Genomic DNA, 8110 nt, shown 5'->3' on the forward strand with positions numbered 1-8110 from the left:
GTTTGCATTTTTTAAGTGCTGGAGAATTTTTTGATGTCTCCAAAAAATTCTTCTTCTCTGTTATTACCCCAACAAACAATGATATTTCATCACTGGAGACTGGAGTAACAATTCTGAGCAAAGTGATTTTTTTTCCTTTGCATCTGGAACAAAACTTGTCAAACGCTGGACCCTGCCTTAATTTGTGCCTTTGACCACATCTTTTACACAGAAATACTTTGTCCTGGTCTTTAGCCAGTTTGTTGGTGTGCGAGGAACTTTCCCACCTTTTTATGGAAGTTTCCCGACTTTTTGGAAAAAGGGCGGCAACTGGAGTGCTTCTCTCCGAGAAGATGCCACCATTAGAAATGAAATGAAAATCGCTTATTGTCACAAGTAGGCTTCAAAAGAAGTTACTGTGAAAAGCCCCTAGTCGCCATATTCCGCCGCCTGTTCGGGGAGGCTGGTACGGGAATTGAACCCACACTGCTGGACTGCCTTGGTCTGCTTTAAAAGCCAGCTACTTAGTCCTGTGCTAAACCAGCTTAGAACATGAAAGAGTCGACTGCAGAAAAATTACAGGTTTTAACTTTAAATCAGTGATGAAATGATCTATGGGCTCTTCTGTCTTCTTCTGTAAACGTGATTTAAACACGTAATGTTCATAATTTTAATTCTTTCTGGGGGTGCAATGTTCATCAAATCTTCGAATTACTTTGTTAAAATTTTTACTATCTTCATCGTTTTATGTATTTAAATGTATTAAACTCAGCAATTGCTTTGGGCCCTACCGCTGTTAGGAGAATCGCTACCTTACGGGAATCTGATTGTTCTCCTAAATCTACTGCAGTAAGAAACAGATTAAATTGTTGTTTAAACACACGCCAATTGCTGTCCACATTACCATGAAATCTGAGACTCATTGGTGGCTTCAACAATTCCATGTAGTTCATTCTTGCAGTCTGCAAAAGCTTCAAATAGAACATAGAACATAGAACATAGAACGATACAGCGCAGTACAGGCCTTTCGGCCCTCGATGTTGCACCGACATGGAAAAAAACTAAAGGCCATCTGACCTACACTATGCCCTTATCATCCATATGCTTATCCAATAAACTTTAAATGCCCTCAATGTTGGCGAGTTCACTACTGTTGCAGGTAGGGCATTCCACGGCCTCACCACTCTTTGCGTAAAATACCCACCTCTGACCTCTGTCCTATATCTATTACCCCTCAATTTAAGGCTATGTCCCCTCGTGCTAGCCACCTCCATCCGGGGGAGAAGGCTCTCGCTGTCCACCCTATCTAACCCTCTGATCATTTTGTATGCCTCTATTAAGTCACCTCTTAATCTTCTTCTCTCTAACGAAAACAACCTCAAGTCCATCAACCTTTCCTCATAAGATTTTCCCTCCATACCAGGCAACATCCTGGTAAATCTCCTCTGCACCCGTTCCAAAGCTTCCACGTCCTTCCTATAATGAGGCGACCAAAACTGTACGCAATACTCCAAGTGCGGCCGTACTAGAGTTTTGTACAACTGCAACATGATCTCATGGCTCCGGAACTCAATCCCTCTACCAATAAAGGCCAACACACCATAGGCCTTCTTCACAACCCTATCAACCTGGGTGGCAACTTTCAGGGATCTATGTACATGGACACCGAGATCCCTCTGCTCATCCACACTACCAAGAATTTTACCATTAGCCAAATATTCCGCATTCCTGTTATTCTTTCCAAAGTGAATCACCTCACACTTCTCCACATTAAACTCCATTTGCCACCTCTCAGCCCAGCTCTGCAGCTTATCTATGTCCCTCTGTAACCTGCAACATCCTTCCGCACTGTCTACAACTCCACCGACTTTAGTGTCGTCTGCAAATTTACTCACCCATCCTTCTGCGCCCTCCTCTAGGTCATTTATAAAAATGACAAACAGCAACGGCCCCAGAACAGATCCTTGTGGTACGCCACTCGTAACTGAACTCCATTCTGAACATTTCCCATCAACTACCACTCTCTGTCTTCTTTCAACTAGCCAATTTCTGATCCACATCTCTAAATCACCCTCAATCCCCAGCCTCCGTATTTTCTGCAATAGCCGACCGTGGGGAACCTTATCAAACGCTTTACTGAAATCCATATACACCACATCAACTGCTCTACCCTCGTCTACCTGTTCAGTCACCTTCTCAAAGAACTCGATAAGGTTTGTGAGGCATGACCTACCCTTCACAAAACCATGCTGACTATCCCTAATCATATTATTTCTATCTAGATGATTATAAATCGTATCTTTTATAATCCTCTCCAAGACTTTACCCACCACAGACGTTAGGCTCACCGGCCTATAGTTACCGGGGTTATCTCTACTCCCCTTCTTGAACAAAGGGATCACATTTGCTATCCTCCAGTCCTCTGGCATTATTCCTGTAGCCAATGATGACCTAAAAATCAAAGCCAAAGGCTCAGCAATCTCTTCCCTGGCTTCCCAGAGAATCCTAGGATAAATCCCATCAGGCCCCGGGGACTTATCTATTTTCACCTTGTCCAGAATTGCCAACACTTCTTCCCTACGCACCTCAATGCCATCTATTCTAATAGCCTGGGTCTCAGCATTCTCCTCCACAATATTATCTTTTTCTTGAGGGAATACTGACGAAAAGTATTCATTTAGTATCTCGCTTATCTCCTCAGCCTCCACACACAACTTCCCACCACTGTCCTTGACTGGTCCTACTCTTACCCTAGTCATTCTTTTATTCCTGACATATCTATAGAAAGCTTTTGGGTTTTTCTTGATCCTACCTGCCAAAGACTTCTCATGTCCCCTCCTTGCTCGTCTCAGCTCTCTCTTTAGATCCTTCCTCGCTTCCTTGTAACTATCAAGCGCCCCAACTGAAACTTCACGCCTCATCTTCACATAGGCCTCCTTCTTCCTCTTAACAAGAGATTCCACTTCTTTGGTAAACCACGGTTCCCTCGCTCGACCCCTTCCTCCCTGCCTGACTGGTACGTACTTATCAAGAACATGCAATAGCTGTTCCTTGAACAAGCTCCACATATCCAGTGTGCCCAACCCTTGCAGCCTACTTCTCCAACCTACACATCCTAAGTCATGTCTAATGGCATCATAATTGCCCTTCCCCCAGCTATAACTCTTGCCCTGCGGGGTATACTTATCCCTTTCCATCACTAACGTAAAGGTCACCGAATTGTGGTCACTGTTTCCAAAGTGCTCACCTACCTCCAGATCTAACACCTGGCCTGGTTCATTACCCAAAACCAAATCCAATGTGGCCTCGCCTCTTGTTGGCCTGTCAACATATTGTGTCAGGAAACCCTCCTGCACACATTGTACAAAGAACGACCCATCTAATGTACTCGAACTATATCTTTTCCAGTCAATATTTGGAAAGTTAAAGTCTCCCATAACAACTACCCTGTTACTTTCGCTCTTTTCCAGAATCATCTTCGCTACTAAATCTCTGTGGACCTCGTGGCAGGCTTCACTCAAGGATGTGATAGTTTTTTCTCAGTGTTTAATACCATCCAGACCTGGTACCATGTAATGTTCTTATCGGATGACCTGATTTATATCACAAGAACTCTTGTAGCTAAAGCTATAAATGATATATTAACATTAACTGTGGGTCAAATTAATACAAACAACAGATGAATAATGAATAACAGATGTACAATCAACCTCTCTCCTAGCTCCCTAGTCAGTCTGAGCTCATTCACCTGACTCTAACATTCACTTATATCAGGCATTGTCAAACTCGGGGGCGCGACCCATGGTTGGGTCGTGGGCGGGTGTCGGGAGGGTCGTGGAGCCATCCATCGCGGCGCTCCCGATTGCGCAAATCTGCGTGCAACAGCCTCAGCAGCCGGCTGCAAGCAGCCTTCCAAATGGCTGCGAAAATGTAAACAAAAATCGGCCGCACTGCGCATGCGTGCCAGATCATTGGCGCGCATGCGCAAAACTATGCACGTGCGCGCCGATGATCGGGCACACATGTGCAGTGTGGCCGGATTTTTTTAAACAGTTGCAGCTTTTTGTTTTACAAGTTCGGGGGGGGGTTTATTCATTTATTTTATTTGTTTGATTTTAATTTTTTTTCATTTATTTTATTCATTAAAATTTTTTTTTTACAAGTTTTATTTGATAAAGTTTCACAGGAAGAAAATGCAGAATTTTTGACAGTTGGAAAGTTTGGACACCGGAAGGCCAACAGGTTCCAGTGGAGGAGGGTGTACGAGGGCCAGAGACCCAAAACCATTTCCTCCATTTTAGTCAGCGGCAAACAAGCTAAGAAAAAATGGTGGGTCGCGCAGGTCAGCTGGTGTGGGTCGCGAAGGTCGGCCGGGTTGGATCCCGAAGGTTGCCCAGTTGGTAAAAATGGGTCCCCGGAAAAAAAGTTTGAAGAACACTGACTTATATACTAATGAGACTCCTAGTGGTCTGTCGGTGAATTACATCACAATCGTAATATCAGTACAACCACTACTTCTACCTCCTGCCCCTCCGAGGGCATCATAATAACATTAAGCAACCTGCGTTCATTCGCTGACAACTGCCTTCCCTTCACAAATCCTGTCTGGTGCTCCCCTATTACCCCCGGCACACAGTCCTCTATTTGCGATGCCAGCACCTTTGCCAACAACTTTGCATCGACTTTAAGCAGCGATTTAGGGCGCGACAGCCCACACTGCTCCAGGTCCTTATCTTTCTTCAAAATCAGGGAAATGGATACATATGACAATGTGGGGGGGGGGGGGGGGGGGCTTTTCCTGCCTACGTTGCACCAATGCTGTTCATCACCTCCCTCAGCCCAATCGGGGCCACCAATCCCTGCACCTTCTCCTCCACTCTAGGGAACTTCAACCCATCCAGGACCTGTCTCATCCCCTCCTCCCCATGCAGGGGTTCCGGCTTGTACAGCCTCCTGGAGAAGGCCTCAAATACCTCATTCACCCCCTCTGGGTTCAACACCACCTTACCCGTCACATCCCTCACCCTACCAATCTCCCTGGCTGCTGCCTGTTTCCTCAGCTGGTGGGCCAGCACCTTGCCTTTTCCCCATACTCATACACCACCCTTCTGGCCCTCTGCAATTGCCCTACCACCTTCCCCGTGGACCCCAATCTAAACTCCACCTGAGTCCTACCCTCTCTATAAACTCCTTCAACTCTCACTCCACCGCCGACACCCTTGACGACTTAGGACTTAATGGTCCAACCTTGGATCCAGAACCGTGTTGAATTACCAGCCGATACATGTCCAGATTTGGGGTCTTCCCTAACACCCACCTCATAAAGTTCACATTGCCCCAATTTGGGACATAAATATTCACCACGACCACTGGCATCCTCTCCAGCTTCCAACTCACCATCACATACCTACCCCGCGTCACGATCCCCTCCATGCCCGCCCCCAGCTCTCCCTTCCCAACCACTGGAAGGGCAGAGCTGCCCCCTTGCTCCCACCCGCCATCTTCTCCTATGTCGCACCACAAAAACATTATTGCTCCAGCTGCTCTCTCTTCAACGTGGCACCCCTTGTTCGATTGAGCCATACACCAGTCCCACCAAAGGGGTATTACATTCCCTGGATACTCATGCACCTTTTGTCCTCAAACACCACATGGGGAAGGACTGAAAAAAATCCACCTCAAGTGGGGGCCACCAAATGTGCAACCACTCACTCTTTGACCGCCACTGGAAGTCTCCCGGCCTTTGACCGTGAGGGATTGTGGAGCATCCTCCTCAAATTCGGCTGCCTGCAGAAATTTGTCACCACCTGCTCCATGCAGACCTCACCAATGGAAACCATGATCCTCACCAATGGAACCACCAAAGACCCAATACGTGTGAAAACTGGGTCAAACAGGACTAAGTCATCGCACCAACGCTCTTCTCCACTTGCAGCAACACTCTACCCATCACCCTGAAGCTTCTGCTGGACTGGAGGTAACTTACTCCACAAGCGGGAAAGTGTTTAACCTCCGATGCCTCCAGGCCAGAACAAAGAACAGCCAACATCTGCCATCGAGCTCACGTTCTCCCGGTGTCTGTGTGGATCTCACCCCCACAATCCAAAAAGATGTGCAGGATGGGTGGATTGACCAGCTAAATTGTTCCTTACTTGGAAAAAAAATTATTGGGTACTCTAAATTAAAACAACATGTCATCGAGCTGCAGTACGCAGACGACGCCAATCAGTGTACACTTTCAGAGTCCGAGCTACAAACCAACACTGACACATTCACCGAGGCATATGAGAGAATAGACCACAGACTAAACATCCGGAAAACAACGTTTCTCTACCAGCCCGCTCCTGCCACACAAAACTGCCCACCAGCCATCAAGATCCGTGGTCAGTCCTTGGACAATGTAGATCATTTCCCATACCTCGGGGGACTCCTCTCAGCGTGAGAAAACATTGATGATGAAATCCAACATCGACTCCAATGTACCAGTGCAGTCTTTGGACACATGAGGAACAGAGTATTCGAAGACCGAGACCTCAAACCCAGAACAGGCTTATGGTCTACAGAATAGCTGTAGTCCCCGCCCTCCTGTATCGATCAGAAACATGGAAAATATACAACATGCCGCATGCCCAACACAAGATTCCGTAAACACATGCTCTACTCCAAGCTCCGCAATGGCATGTGATCATTAGGAGGGCAGAGGAAATGTTACAAGGATACTCTGAGAGCCTCCCTAAATAAATGCAATATCCCCATCAACATGTGGGAATCGCTTGCTTTACAACCCACAAGCTGGAGAAAAAGTAACTGCGGATGCAACCTTGAGCGCCATAGGGTGCAGCACGCGGATGCCAAGTGTAAACAGTGGAAGGAAAGCACAGAATCCAGAGCATCCCACCCACCTAATGAAATGCCACCAGCTAAACCTGTGGCAGTCTGTGTATCCAGGATTGAATTATTCCACCACCGCAGAACCCACCTCCCCGGCTTGGAAGAAAGCCATCCTCAACCCTGAGGGACTGTCCAAGCGAGAAAGAGGTCTACTCCTGCTCCTCTTTCATATGTGTATCCCACAGATTCTCAGAGATAGTCCAGTGCTGAAGAACAGTTCAGTAACTGTGCCCAGGCTGAGCATGTGACAGACTTCAATCGATGGCAATGTTCAGAGTAAATACTCACTACAGGCCGGCAGGTGGCGGTGTCTTCGCGGCGGCGCAGTGTGCCGGCAGCCGGAAGTGTCTTCTTGGCAGTGCACCGGTAGGTGGCGGTGTCTTCGGCGACAGCGCAGTGTGCCGGCGGCCGGCTGGTGGCGCAGTTGTAGCTGAGGTCGGTGGCCGGACCGTTTGTCGGCGCTCGGTGTTTTCCGGGGAGGTTGTGTCGCGCGTTGGAGCAGCGCTCACTCTGATTGTAGTCGATGTGAGCGGGGCCTTCATTCTCCGATCCAAACCGGGTTGAGGCAGCTTCATGGTGGCGGGGTCGCGACTGCCTGAGGTAAGAAGGAGTCTGGTGCCGGGGCCCCGCGGAGAAGCGGAGGCGGCGGACGGGAGGCCGGGGAGCCGGGGAGCGGCCTGAGGCCGGGCTGGAGACAAAGGAACAAAGAGGAGGCGGCGGGACCGCCACAGAATCCCCCATTCCCCCAAACAGCACCCTGCCCTCACCCCCCTCGCCTTCAACCCACCCCCCTCACCCTCTCAACCCACCCCCCTCGCCCTCAACCCACCCCCCTCACCCTCTCAACCCACCCCCCTCACCCTCTCAACCCACCCCCTAAACCCACCTCCCTCACCCCCTCAACCCTCACCCCCTCAACCCACTCCCCTCACCCCCTCAACCCACCCTCAACCCACCCCCCTCACCCTCTCAACCCACCCCCTAAACCCACCTCCCTCACCCCCTCAACCCTCACCCCCTCAACCCACTCCCCTCACCCCCTCAACCCACCCTCAACCCACCCCCCTCACCCTCAACCCACCCCCCTCACCCTCAACCCACCCCCTCAACCCTCACCCCCTCAACCCACCCCCTCAACCCACCCCCTCACCCCCTCAACCCACTCCCTCACCCCCTCAACTCACCCCCTCAACCCACCCCCTCACCCCCTCAACCCACTCCCCTCACCCCCTCAACCCAA

The 8110-nt window shown here is 49.2% G+C and overlaps 1 protein-coding gene across 2 annotated transcripts in view; it reads left to right on the plus strand.

Moving 5' to 3' along the window:
* Positions 1 to 7278: 7278 nt before the first annotated feature.
* Positions 7279 to 8110, plus strand: part of rad54l2 (RAD54 like 2) — a 170865-nt gene continuing 170033 nt past the window's right edge. For both annotated transcript variants that reach the window (XM_038810813.1, XM_038810812.1), the window contains exon 1: positions 7279 to 7470. The gene's annotated coding sequence lies outside the window, so the exon portion shown is untranslated. The remainder of the gene's footprint in view (positions 7471 to 8110) is intronic.

The sequence above is a fragment of the Scyliorhinus canicula genome, chromosome 11 (assembly GCF_902713615.1).
Source record: "Scyliorhinus canicula chromosome 11, sScyCan1.1, whole genome shotgun sequence".
Lineage (NCBI taxonomy): Eukaryota > Metazoa > Chordata > Chondrichthyes > Carcharhiniformes > Scyliorhinidae > Scyliorhinus > Scyliorhinus canicula.